This window comes from Anas acuta, chromosome Z, assembly GCF_963932015.1.
Source record: "Anas acuta chromosome Z, bAnaAcu1.1, whole genome shotgun sequence".
Taxonomy (NCBI): Eukaryota; Metazoa; Chordata; class Aves; order Anseriformes; family Anatidae; genus Anas; species Anas acuta.
In genome coordinates, this window is record NC_089017.1 from 8,808,309 (window position 1) to 8,828,018 (window position 19,710).

A 19,710-nucleotide genomic window follows, 5' to 3' on the forward strand; every position below is an offset into this window, starting at 1 on the left:
AATAAGTTGTGCTGGAAATTGATGTAAGGGAAGGCTCTAGTGAGTTTGACTGCCTCTCTATGAGGTTGGCTAACACAAGGCACCAGTGAGGCTGCTGTTTTCAGACAACACCCTAAGCCCTAGTAATCAGACCTCTTTATAGAGTCTCAAGGCACCTACAGTCATCAGTCACTTTACAAAAAATCCTGACTCCTGTTTAGATAAGGCTTAAAGGATACTGCAAGGTTATTTTCTTTCTTGCTCCCTGCTCTTAGAATAGAATATGTTCCTGCAGAGCTTAATCTTATGGAAAAGCAACGTGTTTGCTGGGCTGCAGATCGCTCTTCAGACAATTCATACACACCTTTTCAGGAAGCCATGAAGGAATTTTACCCCCCACAAACATTTTCCTTCTTTTGCTAAGAATATTTTTTAATCATACCTGTGTATATGCAAGAAAAAGTAAGACACACATACTTCACTGTGAAAGAGATGTTAAGGAAATTGGGGTCTGATCTATTTCCTGCATATGAAACACAATATTCTATGAACTGTGTCCATTTTCTCATGCTCTGAGATGATGGCAACCTGTGCATGCAAGAACAATTAATCAATAAACCTCAATCTGGAATGCAGCAGGGGATTTGCATACAACAGTTTTGTAAATGTGTCAGAAAACTTTGTGAGAAATACAAAATATTTTCCCAAAATAACAGAAATTAAACCCGCTTAGTGCACAAATGGAAAGATTCCTTAGGATGTGTCTAAGTTCCTTCAAATAACATGAGGAGATGTCTAAATTTCTGGCAAGTTATCAGTGTCAGAAAACCACCACAAATTGTTCTGCACAAATACCAGGTCCAAAGCCTAAAATAAAACAGACCTGAAGAGACCATCAAAGAAAGGTGTGATTACCCCATGTTCTGAGATAGCAGGAGGGAATGCAGATTATTCATCTGCAGTAGTTTGAAAGGTTTTAACTTTCTGCTAAAGCTTGTGGAGCTTTTTGGTATTGACAACAACCACTTTAGTTTTCCTGTGACTCTGATGCAGTGTCCTTGGCAACAGTTAAGGAAAAAGGACTCATGACTCATTTGAAAGCTCTTCTGAAGGACTCTGATAGAGGAAAAGACTTTCTACCATTGCACTAATGCTGAGATTTTTGGAAGGGAGTTGTGCAGACCTGCTTAGCTTTTTTACTTCCTGGGCTTAATGTTTAATGAACAAGGAAGGAGCTTTTCTTGTGATTGCGTCCCTCTAGAACAGATTTGCTGCACTTCAACAGTGCCTCTGGTCACCATTGGAAACAAGATGTGAGCAGGATGATTCACCGAGGCAAAAATCTTTCTCCATGTGTTGCACTGCTGTGTTTATATGTAGGTCATACAAGATGCAGTGGTGGCTTGGTTTTGTTGTACAAAACCTTTGCACAGGATGCAGCTAGCTAAGACCAGGCCAAAACTCCAGAAATCTTTAATTTACCAGTCTCAGAAAAAAATATATATAAAAATAAGGGGAATGATTCTCAGGTTTCAAGCTCTCTGAGCTGCTCTTTGATTGTTAATTGACTTTGGTGGGACTAAAACCAGGCAAACACTCAAAAATTTTGCTGAATAAGGGTCTGAGGAATGTTAAACTGCCAGCTGGTTCTGATTTGAATTACTGACTTAATTAGTCATTCAATTAATTTGGCATATCTAAAAGGTGTCCTCACTCAGAGTAGCTTTCTTTTTCTTCTCACTGGCCTCTGTTTCTCAGTCCTCCTCCGCAGTTTAATCTGTTCTTCAAACATTATTAACGCACAAATGAAGAACGCTCTGCCCTTGTCAAGACTGAACCCTGTATAATTTTCCTCCCTTCCTGAATCATCCTTTGGAAGGATGTGAATCTAGGAAGTTATTTTTAAAATATTATCTCTGTGATGGAATATGGCATTTTTGATGTGGGTGACCCATTCAAAAAATACATTCTGCTGGTAAATTTTTAAGCCTCTCATTAAAGTTTAATCGTGACTTCGTGATATAGATGTCAATACACTTTATTTTAAGTTAAATGTCATAGATGGTTTAAGAGTTAGAAAAGTAGCTGACATTTCAGTGATCACATGTAACTGTTCTGGAAGAATAAAGCCTCAATGTTTTATTCTTCCACTATACAAGATTATGGTGTAACATCTGAGTCCTTTTCCACAAAACTCTACATGTATACATCATTCATGGGGCTGGCACAGGAAGGACACATTCTGTCATGATGGGAGGGTCTATGTCTTGTTCTCTTGTGACCCTGGTGAAAATCCTATGTGATTCATTCCAAGTCCATTTTTATTTTTGTGCCTTGTGAGCACTTGTACATCCCTGAAAATTTCAGAAGGCTATGACATAGGTGGGATTTGTTATGCAGTTAGATGAAACTATTCAGAGGACAAGGTATAGGAGAGATGAAGCCAGCCTCCAGTCGTTTTCTCAAACTGTTTTTCTTAAAAAATCATGACGCCATGGATTCATGATCTTTAATGATTTCATGATGACCTATACGAACTGCTTAGCACAAGTCACAGAATTTATTCAATCAAAAAAATTTTTTTTTCTTAAGCATGCAACGCAGGTGTATCTGTCTGAAGGACTATGGTAAAAAACTTCAAGTAGGAGAGAATTCATGCAAATATTCTGTACAAATTGTTCAGGTGGATAATTATAACTGCTGTTTTGGCTAAAGTCCCATAGTTAATTTTTAGGAGAGATTTTTCTGTTACTGGGTACATGCAAACAGTAGGCTGAGGAGACCATGTGTGAGTTTCCAGTACTGTGTGGTCTTTCCTGTGATGTCTGACCTGATAGAATGTTTTGAAGCTGCCTTTTCAGTTTCATTCAGTAAATCCTCTAGGTGAAATATATGGTTACAATTCATTACTAGGCTAACTTCAGACAAGTAAATGGAACTGCACTATGAATAAATTTTACCCATTGTTTAGTTTTTAAAAACTTACTCCTCTTTTGATTGAGTACAAAGTTCGCAAGGTTGCGGCAGTTCCAGAAAGAGCAGAGGCTGAGATTCCTTATGTTGTCAAGTGCCATGGATCCTGCAGTTGGAAGACAGCTTAATAATATATATTATGTTTTGCAAAAATCCATTTGTTAACTCGTTTATCATCAGTTGATCTCTACTCCAATTTAACTCGTGCGTCTTAACTGAAACTCTTTCCTAATGTTCCTTATCTCCATCAGTTTTGGACTTTTAGCCTATGTGGCCAAATTTAAACAGAGAGGCTCAAAAGGAAAATAGTTTAGTTAGTAGATTAAGTTAACATGCAAGAGTAGGAGGAAGCTGTCATTTTATTTTGTATTTTTAATTTATAGCCATATCCTCAAGAATATAATCTAGGTTTCACCAATAAACTCATCTGGGGTACATGTGTAAGCAGTTAAAAAGAATGCAGGACTTTGGCAGCACAAAAGTCCTAAATAGTCAAGCAACAGATTAGAAGTTGCTTTTTATTATTTTTTCACTACAAAACTTTTAAGATGAGAGCCTAAGAAAAAAAAAAATCAAAGTTTTTAACCATATAAATGAGTTAAATTTCTACTGAGATTTGTAGTCCCAAAAGTCAGAGGAATGGTCAGAATATAAATCATTTTAAATCTGCTTTTCCCCTCAGTCACATTGACAGCTCAATTTCCACAAAGTCACCTCCAAATGTACCATTTGAAGTAGAACTACATTCAACAGAAATCTAGGTACTTGGAGCTGTCCTGTAATTTTTCAAAAACATGATTTTTTTTTTTTTTTAAATAAAGACAACTTTATTACTGTTATATACTTATAGGAAACAAAAACAAACAAACAAACAAAAAAACACCCATGTTTGATCCTGGAATAAGAATGAATTTTACTACATTAGAAAAGCATCCACATTGAAGGACAAATATTTAACTAATTCAGATCACATTTCGTTTGTGCTTTTTTATTGCACTGGATTTTAATTGACCTAAGTTTGTGCTGGCTGCTACGTATTCTGATTGGTGTTTAATGGAAAAATAGTTTTTTTATAAAGACACATGACATTTCTCTTTGGATTACTGTTGACACTTCATAATTAATGTTTTCTATTTTTATTCATCTTTCTAGTGTTTTATATATATATATATATATAAAATATATATTATATATATATATATAATATATATATTATATTTTTTTTTTCTAATGCTGGCTTTGATTGTGCACCCCAGTAAGGAGGAGTTAAAATAGGAAATTTCTGTAGTTTGGGGTGGGGGTGAAAGGGCTTTTCATGTGATTCTTGTAACATTTATTCACAAACATAAAAGAAAATTCCATTGACAATTCTGAAAAAATCCCATCACATGAGAGAGAGACAGAGAGAGCATGCAAATAACATAGAAGTCAATTACTAAAATATACATTAAGATATTGATAAACTTTAGCCAGCTCCTTATAAAAAATGTTTTAGCAGCCAACATCACTGTGATTCACTGAGCTACCAGTTTTCTTTTTGCCTGCTTAAACCCAAGTGTGTTACCATGTTCTGGAACCAGGAGTGATTTTTGAGACACTTTTCCTTTGTACTCATTGTTAGAGTCAGTTTTTAGTACAGGAATTGTATATGCTTACATCAAAACAACTTGTTGGATAATTGGGTTAGAAGGATAGAATCACACAGTATCCTGAGTTGGAAGGACCCACACAGCTCATCGAGTCCCATTCCTGGCTCCACACAGGAGCACCCAAAAAAACAAACCAAGTGTCTGAGAGCACTGTCCAAATGCTTCTTGAACTCCAACAGGCTTGATGCTATAATTATTTCACTGGGGAGCCTGTCCCAGTGCCCGACCACCCTCTGGGTGCAGAACCTTTCCCTAACCCCCAGCCTGACCCTCCCCTGTCCCAGCTCCATGCTGTCCCCTCGGGTCCTGTCGCTGTCCCCAGAGAACAGAGCTCAGCGCCTGCCCCTCCGCTCCCCTCGTGAGGGAGCTGCAGGCCGCCATGAGGCCTCCCCTCAGCCTGCTCTGCTCAGGGCTGAAAAAAACAAGGGGCCTCAGCTGCTCCTCATACACCCTACCCTCTAGATAGACCCTTCACCATATCTGTAGCCCTCCTTTGGACACTCTCTAAGAGTTTTATCTCTGTTATACCATGGCACCCAAACCTGCACACAGCACTGGAGGTGAGGCCCCACCAGTGCAGAGCAGAGCAGGACAATCCCTTCCCTCAACCAGCTAGCAGTGCCATGCGTGATGCACCCCAGGGTGCGGCTGGCCCTCCTGGGTGCCAGCCAAATGGCTGGTTGAAGGAAATGACTGTGCCTTTACCTTGTCCTTTGTGCAAATGCAGAAGATTGCCTCTGCATTTCCTATGAGGTGGGAGAGGCCAGCTATTGTTTAGAATTGAAAAGAGGTTAAAAAGTCAAAAGCTTTAGAGCATGAAACCTGAAGGCATCTGTGAGTCAATAGTGGTTACCTCCGTGTTTTCAGCTGTGCTCAGTGGAGTTTTAAAGGCTTTTCTTTACTGAAACTTCTTTACTGAAAGGGTTGTTAGGCATTGGAACAGGCTGCCCAGGGAGGTGGTGGAGTCACCATCCCTGGAAGTCTTCAAAAGACGTTTAGATGTAGAGCTTAGGGATATGGTTTAGTGGGGACTGTTAGTGTTAGGTTAGAGGTTGGACTCGATGATCTTGAGGTCTCTTCCAACCTAGAAATTCTGTGATTCTGTGATTCTTTTGATGGACACTGTCTTCAGTGCAGGTTTCCCTCTTACAGGTACTCTACCTTAGCAATGCCTTGGGAAGGACTGTCATTAAAGTCATTAAAATCTCAGAGCTGTGCTGAAAAGACCTGTGAATGATTTCCTAACATCTGATAGTAGCTACCTGATCTCTTGCTACCGCTAATCAGTTGTCCACATGGAGACAACTTTTATCATTGCCATCTATAGCATTTCTTCTCTAGTCTGAATACTTTCAAGCCTCTACAGTCTGTACATGTGCTCAGACAAATCAGACTTATGTACATTGCTACAAGTACATGAGCATTTTTGGCCAGGTTGCTTAACAGGAATGTGTTTGTCAACTGATTCTGTCTTCTCTTCTGTTTGAGTTGTCTTCTCTTCTGTTTGAGTTAAAAAAAGTCCCGTCCCCGTCCCGCGTCCCCCCCACCCCCCACCCCCCCCGTTTTTTTTTTTTTTTAACTTGGAGAAAACAACACAAGAAGTCACCCTTTGTAACATCTGCTTTTCTAGATAAACATCTCAGTGACTCTGGCTGCTTTTGCCCTGTCTGCTGGGCCTCTGCTGCCACCCACTGTGGGTTGTGGTGGAGAAGCTCCTGGTGTGTGGTCAGCTGGAAGTCTTTTGTATCTGTTATCCGGACAAATTGCAAAATGAATCACCAAACGATGTGATTTACTCAGCATGCAGAATTTTGCAATGGAAGAATTGTTTCTCTATATACAAGTAAATCTTCAAATCTTTTAAAGGGCTGTTTGCATTCAGAGGGGTTGCTGGATAATACTGTTTAAATCCTGTTGAAATAGAATTTGAAACCTTCTCAACTAAACTTGAATGATGATCTCTGGAAATATAGGTGAACAGAGGCCAACTTTTTCTTACATTAGTCTCTGAGATAGCATAGGCATCTTTGAAAACATCGTTCTGTGGTAAACACCCATCAGTTGTCCCTGTTACATATGGAGCTGATATAAGTCACCACTCTGCTGTGATGTGACACAGGACTTTTCAACTTGAAACAACAAGTTTGGGTAATGACTGAAAACCATTAATGTCCAATAGTACTGAGACAATTACATTAGTTCCTGAATTATTAACCCTGTGGTTGGGCCCAGCCTGTTCCTCAGAAGTCACACCTCGTTTGTCATTAGTGGTAGTCATGCTCCCCGTGTCCAGCCGAGCAGGTGACAGCTTTCACCCTGCCTGCGGTGAGCCTCTGTGGTGAACCTCTGAGGCTGCAGGGGCCAGGGCGGGCTCCTGCACCACTCTGCAGACAGTGCTCTCGTGAGCAGGTCTCTTCAGAGCTGTTCCCACGGCAGCTTTCCCAAACAGTAAATTCCTCTGACATAAAACAGTGCCGTGCAAATTTTATTATCTTGTGTCACTAGCACATGCCAAAACGGTGTTAGTGATGAATCAGTTAACAAAATCCTTCACCCTTTCCTTTTAGTGTCCCATCTTCCATGCAATGTTTGGGTATATGGGCTTTTTAAAGGCTCCGGTGATAACTTGCATGAGCATAGGTTTGTGCACAACCTTAGATACATGTGGCAAGAGAAGGTCACTGGCATGCTGGGAAAATATGCTGTCTCTTCACAAAGGGCAGTCCAAAAATAATATCCTAAATGGTTTGTATTAACTCTTTAATAACTTCATCCCTTCTCTTGTGCATATGCCTGGACTGCCTAGATCAAGTGAGTGGATATCCTGTTTTCCCTTGGAATATCTCAGAAACATGTGATCTGTTGTCTCATGGCTTTCAGCATGTTCCATTACACACTGAAGTGCAACCCTTGATGAAGAGCCATCAGAGATGATACTGCGGGAAGGTGAGCTCTGAAGTATTCATGCTTTAAATTCAAACACCTTCATAGAGGTCAGAGTCCTCTAGTGCCCAGAAAGAGGACAAGGAGAAGAGAGATAGGACTCCTGGGTAAAGACCTGCACCTTTGGGCAATGGCTCTTGCTGTCTTAATGGCTTGCACACCCATAGATAGGAGAGAGGAACAGCAATACAACTGCACACCACTAAGGTCTGGCTGGGAGGTGACAACAAACATCCTGTTGAGGTTGGCACAGCTCTACTCTTTGATGAGTTCACCTTAGGCAAATGTGACCCTGGCGTCAGGGAAAGGAGCTCCTCTAGGCAATGCAGGGCAGGAGTGTCACATTGCAGGCATTTCTCAGGACAAGGCATCGGCTTGCCTTTGATTCTGCCCCCATATAGCCTTGTTGCACTGCTCTGCAAGTGATAACTGATGTCTCTGAGTGTTAGTCATAGGAGAACCTATCCAAATAAAGTGGACCCAACCTACACCCCAGTGCTGTGCTACATGCAACTGGTAATTCAAGTTTCCAGCATTGCAGATGACCCATTTTCAATTTCAATGTGAAATATTTTCCCATCAAAGACACCTTCAGCAGCATCTGCATTTCATCTGATAGAGTTGGGAGAAAGTAAAACCTTTTTCCCCAGACTGCCTTGAGAATGCAAGAAAGAGAAATGCCCAGCTCCACTATGAGTTGCCTCATTGTAGATGTGAGGCACAGATTTCTGGCTGCTTCTTCTTGCAAAACTTCTATTTGGCATCAGAATGACATAGGGCTGAGATGGCCAAATTTCCTCTTGGTGGAAACAGGTACTTTGATCTATAGCTGAAGGGAGTAGAGACACTCAAAGTACTGTAAGGTAACATTAAGATCACAGATTAAATTTTTCTGATATAAGTTGTGAGGAGGGTTTACCATTAACCTTGCTGTATCCCCTGTAGGCTCTACAGAGTGGACGTGATCACGTATTTCTCAGGTGGCTGCTAACAACTGCTCTGTTAAACAACAGATACCTCCCAGCACAAGCTGTTACTGTGCATGCTGAACTGAGAGAATGAAGGTCAATTATGTAAAAAATGCACAGTAATGCATACTTATTGATAAGTTGCAGACGACCACACAGACCAGTGAAAAGCTTTATGTGCTACTAGCATAAAACAGAGTTTTCAATCCAGTGACAACATTAACTCTTCTGAAACCCCTCTGGGTCAATCCTGTAAGTGTGTCCTCATATGCCCAGGATTCGTGTCTCTCTCCATCTGGCTCTTCTCTCAAAACAGTTTTATATTGTTGTAATGACAGCAATGCATATATCTCCATGGGAGTGGAACTGAGACAAGGGACTTCAAGATGAACCTAGTAACATTTTGAGTGAGACCATGTGACAGAAAATCACCTAAAAATTAGCATTTTAAAGGGACATAGGGAAGAAATTTAGGTGTGGAGGAAAACGGTAGTGAAGCATACAAAAATAAATAGTTCTTTTGAGGATCCTGAATTAAAACATTATGGAGAAATGTAAAATTGCTTCCTTAAAAATGATTCAGAGCACAAAAGCAAGTGCTTGTGGTTTACAGCTTTTAGGTAGGAAAAAGGGAAGTGATTTATCTAGGATTGCTAGAGGGCTATTAACTGTGATCATTGAAAATGGACTACTACTGATCATTTAAAAAGCTGGATGGACTTTTTGGATGTGTTAACCCAGAGAATGACTCCATATGAGTGATATGTGAGTGACAGTTTGTTGATTCCCTTCCTAGATGTGTATGTGACATGGTCTCTCATTGCCTTTTTACCTTTGGTGCACTTGGAGCTGTTAACTGTATTAAAATGTGGCATAGAGCATAGGGAAACAAACTTGTGTCTACTATCCTGGGAGCCTATCAGTCTGCATTGTATTGACACTCTCAAAGAAAGAGCTTACACAGAGTTTAAGATCTGTCATATACAGAGATAGCAGGAAATGGCGAGAGTCCATGAAAGCCGGTGATACCTGTGTTATGTTGGTCTAATGTACCTGGGGGCATTTGGATACAGCTCTGCTGTATGATGTCTACATACATAGATACAAGATGCTGAGCTCTGACATTTAAAAGAAAAGACTTTTTGTCCCACTGTGAAAGCACCCAAATTCTGTCCAGGAGCCTTTCCTGTCCTGGCTAAAACTCAGTTTTGTGGTTTTATGGTGTAAACCTGCAGAGCCAAAATCACCAACCATGATGTTGCTGTTTTACCCGTGGGTGGGCAGAGGTGGGCTCTTTGGGCAGGGCAAACACTGAATAGCAAGGGATGGGGGCTTTGATGTGGTGGAGAAGAAGGGCTCTGGAGCTGTCTTCTGAGAATAAGATCACCACAAGCCTGAGCAACGGTTGCTTTTCAGCCAGTTGGATGTTAATAACTGATGATAGTTCAGTATGCTGTTTAAATTTCACCTCCCTTTCTTTTGCTACCTGGTTTTAATGAAGGGGGAACCAGAAAGTGCATATGAATTGGGATTCCCTGTGTGTGGACCTGATCAGCAGTTTTATACTTGAAATTTCTTAACACCTGGATGACTAGGTATTTGTATAGTGGGTATATCATTCATCTGGATATCTTTTTCTAATTTTAAAAAAGTCCCTTCTAGATTGCTGGTTATAACAGACATGTTACAAAAAGGACCACCATATAGCTACCCAGAATCATTTCACACCTATTCTGTCCTAAGGGTACCTTCCAGCCCCCAAATTCCAGAAACTCAAATTTCTTTATGAGTCTTTTACAAGATAATCAGTTATCTGCATTGGTTGCATTTTCTAATTGAGTTTTTGATCAGGAAATAGTACTAGCATTTTGAACAGGGGAGCAAGACATGGCTGTGATCCTGTCTGAGACCTTCGGTGCCTGTCTGCCCAGATGGTAGGGAGCTCCTTTCTACTGTTGTATTGCATTCTTTTTGGAGAATTATCCTTTTACTTTTAGAGAGGGCATATTCCTGTCCTACAGAGAATGGTGGTACATGGAAGATGTTCACAGTGCCATCATGGTGCCATCAAAATGGACCCTCATGTTTGTTCATCCTGGGGGCAATGAAGCAAATCCTGCTTGACTTTTGTAGCAGTGGTGCTTGTGCTCTCATTGCCTCCCACTTGAGCACAGCGATTCTCAGTTGGGTACAGCATCAGATTGCAGTGGGGTTAGCATGTGGCAGCAAGAATGATGCTGGGAGGCCTGAAGAAGGGAGGGCATTGCTCTAATTTTAAAACACCGATCTGGCAGCTTCATCTTAGATCAGCTTACCCAGTCTCAAGGGATATCAGTATGATCTATTTAACTGAAATTAACCTCTACTTATACGAGGCAATTACATTCCAAAGTCAGTGGTGAACTTCTGCTAATCAGACCCCATTTGACACTGTCCCTAGGTTTAAGAGCATTACTCTCAAGCTGTGAGAACAGGTTTTTAAACCTAGCTTCAGGGCTTCCTGAGTCCCAGCCAATTTGTGTACATCTGAGTGTGTGTTGTGCAGTTTTTAATCAAACATTCTGCCACGAGGTGGTTTGGCAGAGCAGACTGAGCCTGGCTTGTGACAGCTCACCTGGCTTCTGGGCACTTTTTGTCCTCAGGAGGGAGGAATAAGGTAAGAAACCTCCTTGTGTGTCCTCTTCTCATGTGCTGTGAGGTCACCCATGACCTCTCCCATGTGTAGTACTAGTGCTCGCATGGCCTTCGCAGCCATGCTTTAAAAGAAGAGAGGAAGAGCCTAAGTGAGGCCAGCACTGGGGACACCTACTGGAAAAGGGCTAAATCGGCCATCAAATCAATTCAGTTTCACAGGTCATGAACAAGAACAAAGGAGGAAATAGGAAACTGCCTTCTTTACATCCTCATTGAACAATGACTTATGGACACAGGAGAGGAAATTGTTATAGAATGTTAACAGCAGATGCCAAGTCAGAGTACTCCACTGCCTGAATAGGTGATACCCAGGGTTATCTTCAGAGGGTGGAAGGATGTCCTAGAAAAAGACAAAGGAGAAGATGAAGCAGGTCTGCTTGGCTCCTGAAAACCTTTCCCACCAGCTCCTGTAAAGAAACCTTCCTAAAGAGTAACATTGGATGTGAGGATGTCTGGTCACCCTACAGTATTGTGGGTTTGAAAAATCAGGCACACTTCTTGATATTTATCTAGATCTACCTGCCTGGAAGCTCCCAGTTTAGTTATTCATCTGGGGACAAAGGACGTGCTAGCACCCACATGACCTCGTATTTTATGGTAATGGTTTTCCAGACTGGCAGCTCTTCTGGGGATAATTTTGGACTCAAACTATGTTTTACCTCTACTAATGATCACATTGCTGTGATTCTTTTCCTTATTTATTTATTTATTTATTTTTAATATCTCATGATGATAAACAAACTTCAAATTTTCTTTAAGTGGCCTTAGAGTCTGTACAAATATTTCTTGATGTGTCTTGTTTTCTTATTCCCATCAGTGGCATTTCTTAAACTGTAATTACTGAAGGCTTAGTGCAACAAACTGTACTGTACTTTCAAGTAAAGACCTTCAAGTAGGTGACTATAAGGGAAGATGAATGAGAGGAGAAGATAAATATTGGCTGCTTGAACTTTCTAAGTGCAGCTGAGTTGCTAAGCTATTTCCATCTCATCTCCATGCATATCACCTTCACTCTCACCATCAAACCTCACTGGTATCGTGGTCAGCATGTGGTGGCCAGTGCTTTGCAGAATTCTTTCCGGGTTGCTTCAAATCACTTGTTCTTCAGCTTGAAGTTTCCTATGTGTTTCCTATGTGAGTGCCACTACAAAGTGGGGCTGAGCAGTTCTGCTTGTGTCACTTTATGTCCAGGGCTCAGGCTGTTTCCACAGGCAGCTCAGCATTTTACATGCCCCAGCTCATATACAGAGGAAAGCAGCTTTCTGAAGTCAAGACCAATAACCAGACCTCTGTATTTCTATTGAAATAGGAATGATGTAGGAAAAGATCAGTCTTTGTTTATTCAGGGCTGAGAAAAGATCCTGTTATGGCTGAGACATAAGGCAGCAGGATATATACATCTAAATGTAATGCTACTAAGGTGCTTGTAGAAGCTCAGAGCTGCCAAGCGTCCTGATTGCATTCTAGTGCCTAAACCAAACAGAGTGGAAAAGTGCCTCTGTGCTTTAGTGACCTTTCCCGGGGTCATGTTCTAGTCCCATTCATTTGAGGATTGAATCCTTTTTTTTTTTTCTTTCTTTCTTTCTCCCTTCAGCAAATGTTCAAATGTTACTGTTCATTGCAAGCCTTGGATGAATTTCTGCGTCCTTCCCAAAGCCCTCTGCAGCACCCCCACCTCTCTGCTCCCTGTCTGCTGACGCTGACCTGCTACATACGTTATTTTGTATGAACTCTCAAACAGTGCCAGTTTCAGGCTGCCTGCTGATCTGCTGATGTTCACCGAGAGGAAAAAAAAAAAAGCCATAATAGTCACAAGAGCCTGAGTAAATATAGTGGAACTATTGCTCTTGCAAGATGGGATTCTCATGTTCTCAGCCCAGTTTGCTTATTGACTCGTTGGGTGACCTTGGAGAAAGTGTACTAGAACAGGGATTGACTTCATCCAGCTAGTGACTAACTCATCTCAGCCTTGTACGGGTAAAAAAAGGGCTTCTGTGTCAAAGAGATACACCCCCCACACCACCTCCCCAGTCCTATTCAGCTATTTTTACTGTTCATTGGGCTTTACTCTGTTTTCTTTGAAGAAAACAATGCCATCTTTTATGGATGAGAGGAGCAGAGTTTGTCAGAACAGAGTGATATAAGAGAGAGGTTTCCATCTGCCAAAGATTCAATCCAACATTGATGGGAAAATCTAAAAGCAGCTCCTCCAAATGTTACTGATTCATGTTGTAATATTATTTGAAAACAGAAGTATCTGCATGTTCGTCTCTCTGCATGTTCATAAAGGACTACCCTGACAGGCTCACATCTCTTAGCCTTGATTATGAAAGAAATATCTAGTAGCTCTTTTCTGTGCTATATTTTGATAGTGAGCTTAGAGAGTGTTTGCATTGGAAAAATGCCCAGAGAACATTTTATTGGTCACATTCAATTTTAAAATGGTTTATATCTCCCCAAACCCCAGGTTTACAGTATTTAATATTACTAATGGGATGGTAAGATTGCCAAGCATTTATCAGCATAGAGATATCAGAATGGAAATAGTAAAATGACACATTAATCTTTGAGCTCTCAATATGTCGCCACAGAAACACCCGCTGTCCATTATCCAGCTGTTATGAAAATACCAAGTTCTTAATAACAGACACTTTGGAAGAGAGGTACAAGTGCCGGGGAATGAATATTGCAGTTGGCTTAAGCCTTCCTTTTCTTGCTCATCTTCAGTCACAACCAGTTTGGTCTCACAGGCAGCACTGCCTACCTCCCATGAAGATAGGTCATTGCCAGGCTATATTTAAAAGGGGAAGACAAGAGACAGTTTGTATTTTTTTTTTTTTTTTTTTTTTTTTTTTTTTTTGGAATATAGCCACACTAAGTACTCCTACACAGGGCATTTGGTCTGTAATGACAGCAGAGCTCCCACTGGCTTCAGCTGGCAGTAGATGAAACTCTCAGGGACCTGACATTTGCACACAGTGGTTAAAGCTTTAAAGGTGGGCAGGGGACAAAGTCTCAGTCTGCCTGTTGGAAGGGCTGTGATTTTGCAGCTAACACCACTTCTAGGCTTGGGTGTCCCCCCCTGACTATACTCATAGGTCCTGACTATACTCATAGCCTAGTCTCTAAGGTACGAATGTGAAACTGCTGCATTCAAAATTCCTGGTGGCACATCTTTATCTGATGAGAAGGGAGCTAGCATCAGCAGCATTTTCAGCTGAGCCTGTATGAACCTAGATCCTTCTGCCTGCTCAAGCTGCTTCCTGCAGGCTTTATTGGGTAAATAAAGTTTAGTTAACTGGTACCTCATTAAAAAGCCTTCTTACGTCTGGATGGTAGAAGAACTGGAACTGAATAATGCAAGCGTGAAGGTGCTTTTGCCCTTTACTACTAGCAAAACTGATTGGTCTCTGTAGTAAGCAAATCCAAAGAGAATTTTCTCCCTTATGACTGGGGAAAAAAACTTTGTCTGGCACTAGATCTTTTTGGATATATCGGTTGGTAATCTTTCCGTAGAAAGAGGGCCTCTAGCACATTTTCTGGCATACTAAGGAACAGGCAATCCAGTGTAGTAGGTTCAGGTCTTTTTGGCTCAGTTTACTCCTTCAAATCTGTGTTTAGTGAAGGAGAAGAAACAACTGTTCCCAAACTAGGGTCAAACCCCTGTCCTTGCTTGACTAGGAACTGTGCTGGAAAGAGTAGTGCAGTGTGCTGGCGGGTGGCTCTGGGTTGGAGCAGCATCTCATGTACAGGGTATGGTATCAGTATTTCCCAGAAGCTCTTAACAAGCAGTAAAGTTGCTGCTCTATTGTCTTCATGCAAGTGGTGGTGATTTTATTTGTGGAATAGGCAACAGGGTAAAACAGAGATTCCCTCTTTTTATCCAAATATTTTCAGAAATAGAAAGTAAAGAAGGCTGTACCAGAGTTTTGTCTGCTTTAATATGCAGCCCCATTTTTTTTTTTTTTTTTTTTTTTTTTTGTGAGAAATGTGCACATGCACTTTCCCTGATGAACAAGGGATTTGATGTTAACTGGTACATATGCAAGCTTACAGTTCTTTGGCATGCCTTTGTAATAGCACTGTTGGCCCATCTCTTCCAAAATCAGATCCCACGTGCAAAAGTGTGTTTAAGTCAAACTTTCTCTATGAGACACTTATTTTAAGCTCCACAGAGGCTTTGCAGGTGTGTCAGAAATAACCAGAACTCACATAGCTGCAGGGAAAATAAAAAGCTCTGTTTATTCACTTAGTGATCTGGCTGCTTGTGTCATCCACAATGTCAGACAAAAAGTCAACACCTCTGTTTAACTCATGTTTCTACTTTTTATGGACCCGATATCCTTAAGTACAACTGATACCTGCTGTATATCTTACAAGGAGTCAGGCATGTCTGAAAATCACAGCAGCAGTTCTACAAGCGATCGGAGCATTTGTACAGTGCCTGTGCATTAACTTTACCACTCCGGGGCTATTCCAGACAAGCATGTGTACAGATAGTAATGATTCTTTGGGTGCATTCTAGAATGGAAAAAAGCCCCTTCTACCAACCTTGTAGATTCTTGGATGTGACTAGCCCAGAGCTTTTATTCAAGGATAAACACAGTGTCTGGTGATGACCTAGCAGAGCACACTGTGGGGGAAATCACTAATGCCCACACATTTGTTCTGTTGGGCACTGTGACCTAAGAATAAAAAGTCATCTGTGGTGATGCATGTGCACTTTGCAGGGATTAGCCCATCTGTATCTTTCCATTTTTTAATTTATTTTTATTTTTTATAAAATGCCAGCTTCATGAGTGTTTCAACACTCGTGATGATTACTGTATTGTGCATCTGTTAAAACAAATGATGCAAAGAATTTCCGAAGTTCAAGCACTTTCCTCATTTATGAAAGCTCAAATCTAGAACACTTCTGGGAACTGAATGAAAATTTCCAAATTAAATTAGTATGAAAATTGAATTAGGAGCTGTTTTTTGTTGATGATGTTGTTGTGTTTTTTTTTTTTTTTTTTTTTTTTTCATGTCTTCTAAGAAATGAGAATTAAATGTCCTACCACAGTAGGATTACACGTAGTAGACAAGAAATAGTAATAATTCAGAGGTAGGTAAATAAAAGGCTTGATTTCTATTTACTTCTGGATGCACAAAATGAGTCAGTGCCTCATCTTCTCAGTGATAGGAATTGAGTTTGTTTTTTTGTTTTAGTACTGTGGATATGGTATCCACTAGGTAATCCACTCCAGTTGTATATATGTATTTATTTAATAGGGATTAAACTTCAATTCTAAGCTTACAGCCTTGTCTAGATCTGTCTGTAATGAAGGACCAGGCTGCTCTCACCATCTCTGTGGTCAGCCCTATTTGTTTTCCTGACCTGATCACCTAACATAAGCTAACTGCAGAGATTGACTGCAGCAAGGCGTCTATTTCAGCAGAGAGCTGGCCTAGGCAAGGAAAGTACTGCATACTGAGGTAGTGCATGGTTTGTGTTGCACTCCTGCTCTGCATTAACTCCCCATGTCAGTGTGCTCAGTGAGCAGATGGTATGGAGAACAACTCCACTCTGAAAATACCAAACACATCTGGCTTTGAAAGCGAATGTCTTTCCTTGTGTTGGCAACTGCAGGGCTTCAGTAGTGCTGATTTTTCTTGGTAAGAAAAAAAGTTATTGTCCCCCACCACAGTACTCTAGAGCAAACTTTTAGTCATCCATCAGCTAACCATTATGGCAGGTGTGGCCTGAAGATCCCAGATTCTGTATCTGCTTGGCTGCTTTTGAAATCAAATTCCTAGTCCAGAAAATCCCCTAATTTCCCAGTCTTAGGAAAGTTTAAAATTGAAGATTGCTCCAACTCTTAAGGGAAGGCAGTCTCCCAGTGAGCTGAGAATGAGACCAAGCTGGGTTGGACAGGTTTGACGGAGCACCTTGCACACCTGCACAGAGGAAGTAATGTCAGCCACTGTAATTGCAGTTATATGATCCTCCCTAGTTAATACTGTCTTACAGAGGCTCAGACACAGCTGGATGAAAAGAGATTTTGGCTAGGGATATCATTTGAAACTTTAGGAACAGTTGCTGAATAAAAGGCATCCCCAAATACTTTGTTTTGCTCCGGTGAGTACAGTGCACCGGCACAATCATCAGAAGTAAATTCCATGTGTCCTTAACTTCTCCTCTTCACTTTCTATTTCATCCTTAGCTTTTGGCTTTCCTCTGCTTACCCACATCTATGTCTGTGGCAGCACTAGAAAAACTGCATGTTTGTGTCCGGAAAATGGTGGAACTGCAGCCTGAAGTATCTGAAGGTAAAACTTGCTCATTTGGGAAGCTAATGCTGTTTCACACTCCCTCCCCTTCCAATATAGTAGTGGAAAGTATATCTGGTGAAAGAAGCTTGACAAAAGAATTAATCATTGTCTTTCAGTATTCACTCTTCTGACCTATAAGTCCTAATTAAAGAGGATCCTGAAAATATTTTCTGTGGGAGTATAGTCTTAATAATGTGGATTTTCCACTTAGGTTCAGAAGTACATCTAGTGGCAGCAGGGATAAAGCTGAGTAATAACAAATTTCTGGATCATGCCCTAATAAAGAACAAGTTTGGGAACAAGTTTGTGCTACATTTGGGCACATCTGAACTGATGTGTTGAGACTGTCATGGTAGTCCCTTGTCTCTAATGAAACAGCTTTTCCAGTTCTCTTGGCAGAAGAAATATGTGAAGGATCTTAAGGCACAGTGTCTTAAGGATCTTAAGGAGCAGTGTCTGTGGCTTGGCTTCACCTGCTCAGAGGTGTCTCACTAACACAACTTTATTCTGCCCTGACAGTCAGAAGCATAGAAATTATAAGCAATATCTTATCAAGCAGCTTAAAAAGAAGACCAGGACTTTCAAGACCTAACTAGGATGCTGAATGGAGATTAGCCATGCTATCTCCAGCCTCACAGGCATTGCTGCAGATAATTTGTTCATCTGCATTTCCGAGCTTATGGCACACACATTTTTAATGGTCTAGGTTGCATTATGAACTGGACATCCGAACAGAAATGCAGACTGGCATGTTTAACAACCGCTTAGCACCAGACAGTCATGCCCCTGTTCCAGAAGGCACGCAGCCCTGTGGTTGGAGGTGGCCATCGTGTCTCTGCAGACCACCTCAGTAGCAGGCTGCCACGTGGGCAGAACAGGTGGTTGTGGGTGGCAGTATCACTTACCCACTGCTATTGGGATGCAGTCACCACACCACACAGTGAAGTGCTTTAGTGGCAGGTGTCTGCCCAAGATTATGATCCACACAGGCATGGGATTAGAGCAGATTGCTGGTCACAGCCAACTGAGGCCGTAAGCAATTGCTGCTCATATGAGGAAATAGGAATTTTCCTGTGTTAGGAAATAGGCTGCTGTATCTTGTATTTGGTATCTTTCACTTAGCACAGTGCAACAGAATGCAATAGCTAGTGATCAAGAAACTTAAGGAAATACTTTTAACATAGTAATAAATACATATACTGCCAAGAGGACATACAAGGAATTACAGGGCACAGATTGCTCTGCGAATGTCTTCAAGCAAACCAAACCTGAAAATATTTTCCATATAAAATTCTTTAAAGGGAGAAAGGAACAAATTAAATACATCTTTCCTGCAGGATGGAGCACTGTTCCATATATTTCAGCATAGTGCAGCCTTCTGTTCACTGCAGATATAAAGGCAAAGTGGGTGGATGGGATATGGCAAGCTCTGGATCTGCACTGGGCAGGCGTAGATGTAGCCTGAGAGCAAGAGACGGTGGAAATACTTAGTGCTGCCTGATCCAGTGCAGCTCCTTGCTGGGTACATCAGCACTGTAATGTAACACAAACATGTGGACAGGTATACATGAGGCCAAATCTGTTCACCTGACTTCTCAGAAGATATGGGTTTAGCAAACACTATCAGCTTGTAGACTCATCTTTCCACCTCCCAGAGTGCTGGGGACACTCTTTCGAGTCCTGTAAACATAACCTGTCTAGAGAAGGTCAATGGGAAAAGCTAACATTTAAGGATCAGCCTACACAGATTTGCTGTGAGCAGGGAATCAGTAACTACATTTCTCTTCATCTTGGATCTGAGGAAAAGTGACTGTTTCATTAGGAACCATGTGATAAGGCACAAAAAGTTCCCTTTAAATGAGGCTTAGGAGGTATGTGTACAAAACCGTGGAATAACTTTCATTATCTTTGAATAGTACAATACAGATTTCAGTTCACAGGTTTAACTTAATAATTTTCCATAATGAATTATAGAAGAACCACTTTGACAGGTAAATTCAACTTTGCTTTATTCCTTTTTTTTTTTTTTTAAATAAAAAGATCAGCACTTAAATTGCTTTTCATAGGAGCTGCATTGTACAAGGGATTAAGAATCTCTGTCACATTATTTAATGCTATCAACTCTGTACTTTTAACTACCAGTTTCCAGTACATAGGCAATACCTTGCAGAATTCAGCTCAGAATAAATCTT

The 19,710-nt window shown here is 40.9% G+C and overlaps 1 long non-coding RNA gene across 1 annotated transcript in view; it reads left to right on the plus strand.

Moving 5' to 3' along the window:
* The window catches only part of LOC137848302 (uncharacterized), an 85,616-nt gene that overhangs the window by 53,881 nt on the left and 12,025 nt on the right, over positions 1-19,710 (plus strand). The window contains exon 2 of the long non-coding RNA XR_011091264.1: positions 17,410-17,515. This is a non-coding gene — a long non-coding RNA (uncharacterized lncRNA). The remainder of the gene's footprint in view (positions 1-17,409; positions 17,516-19,710) is intronic.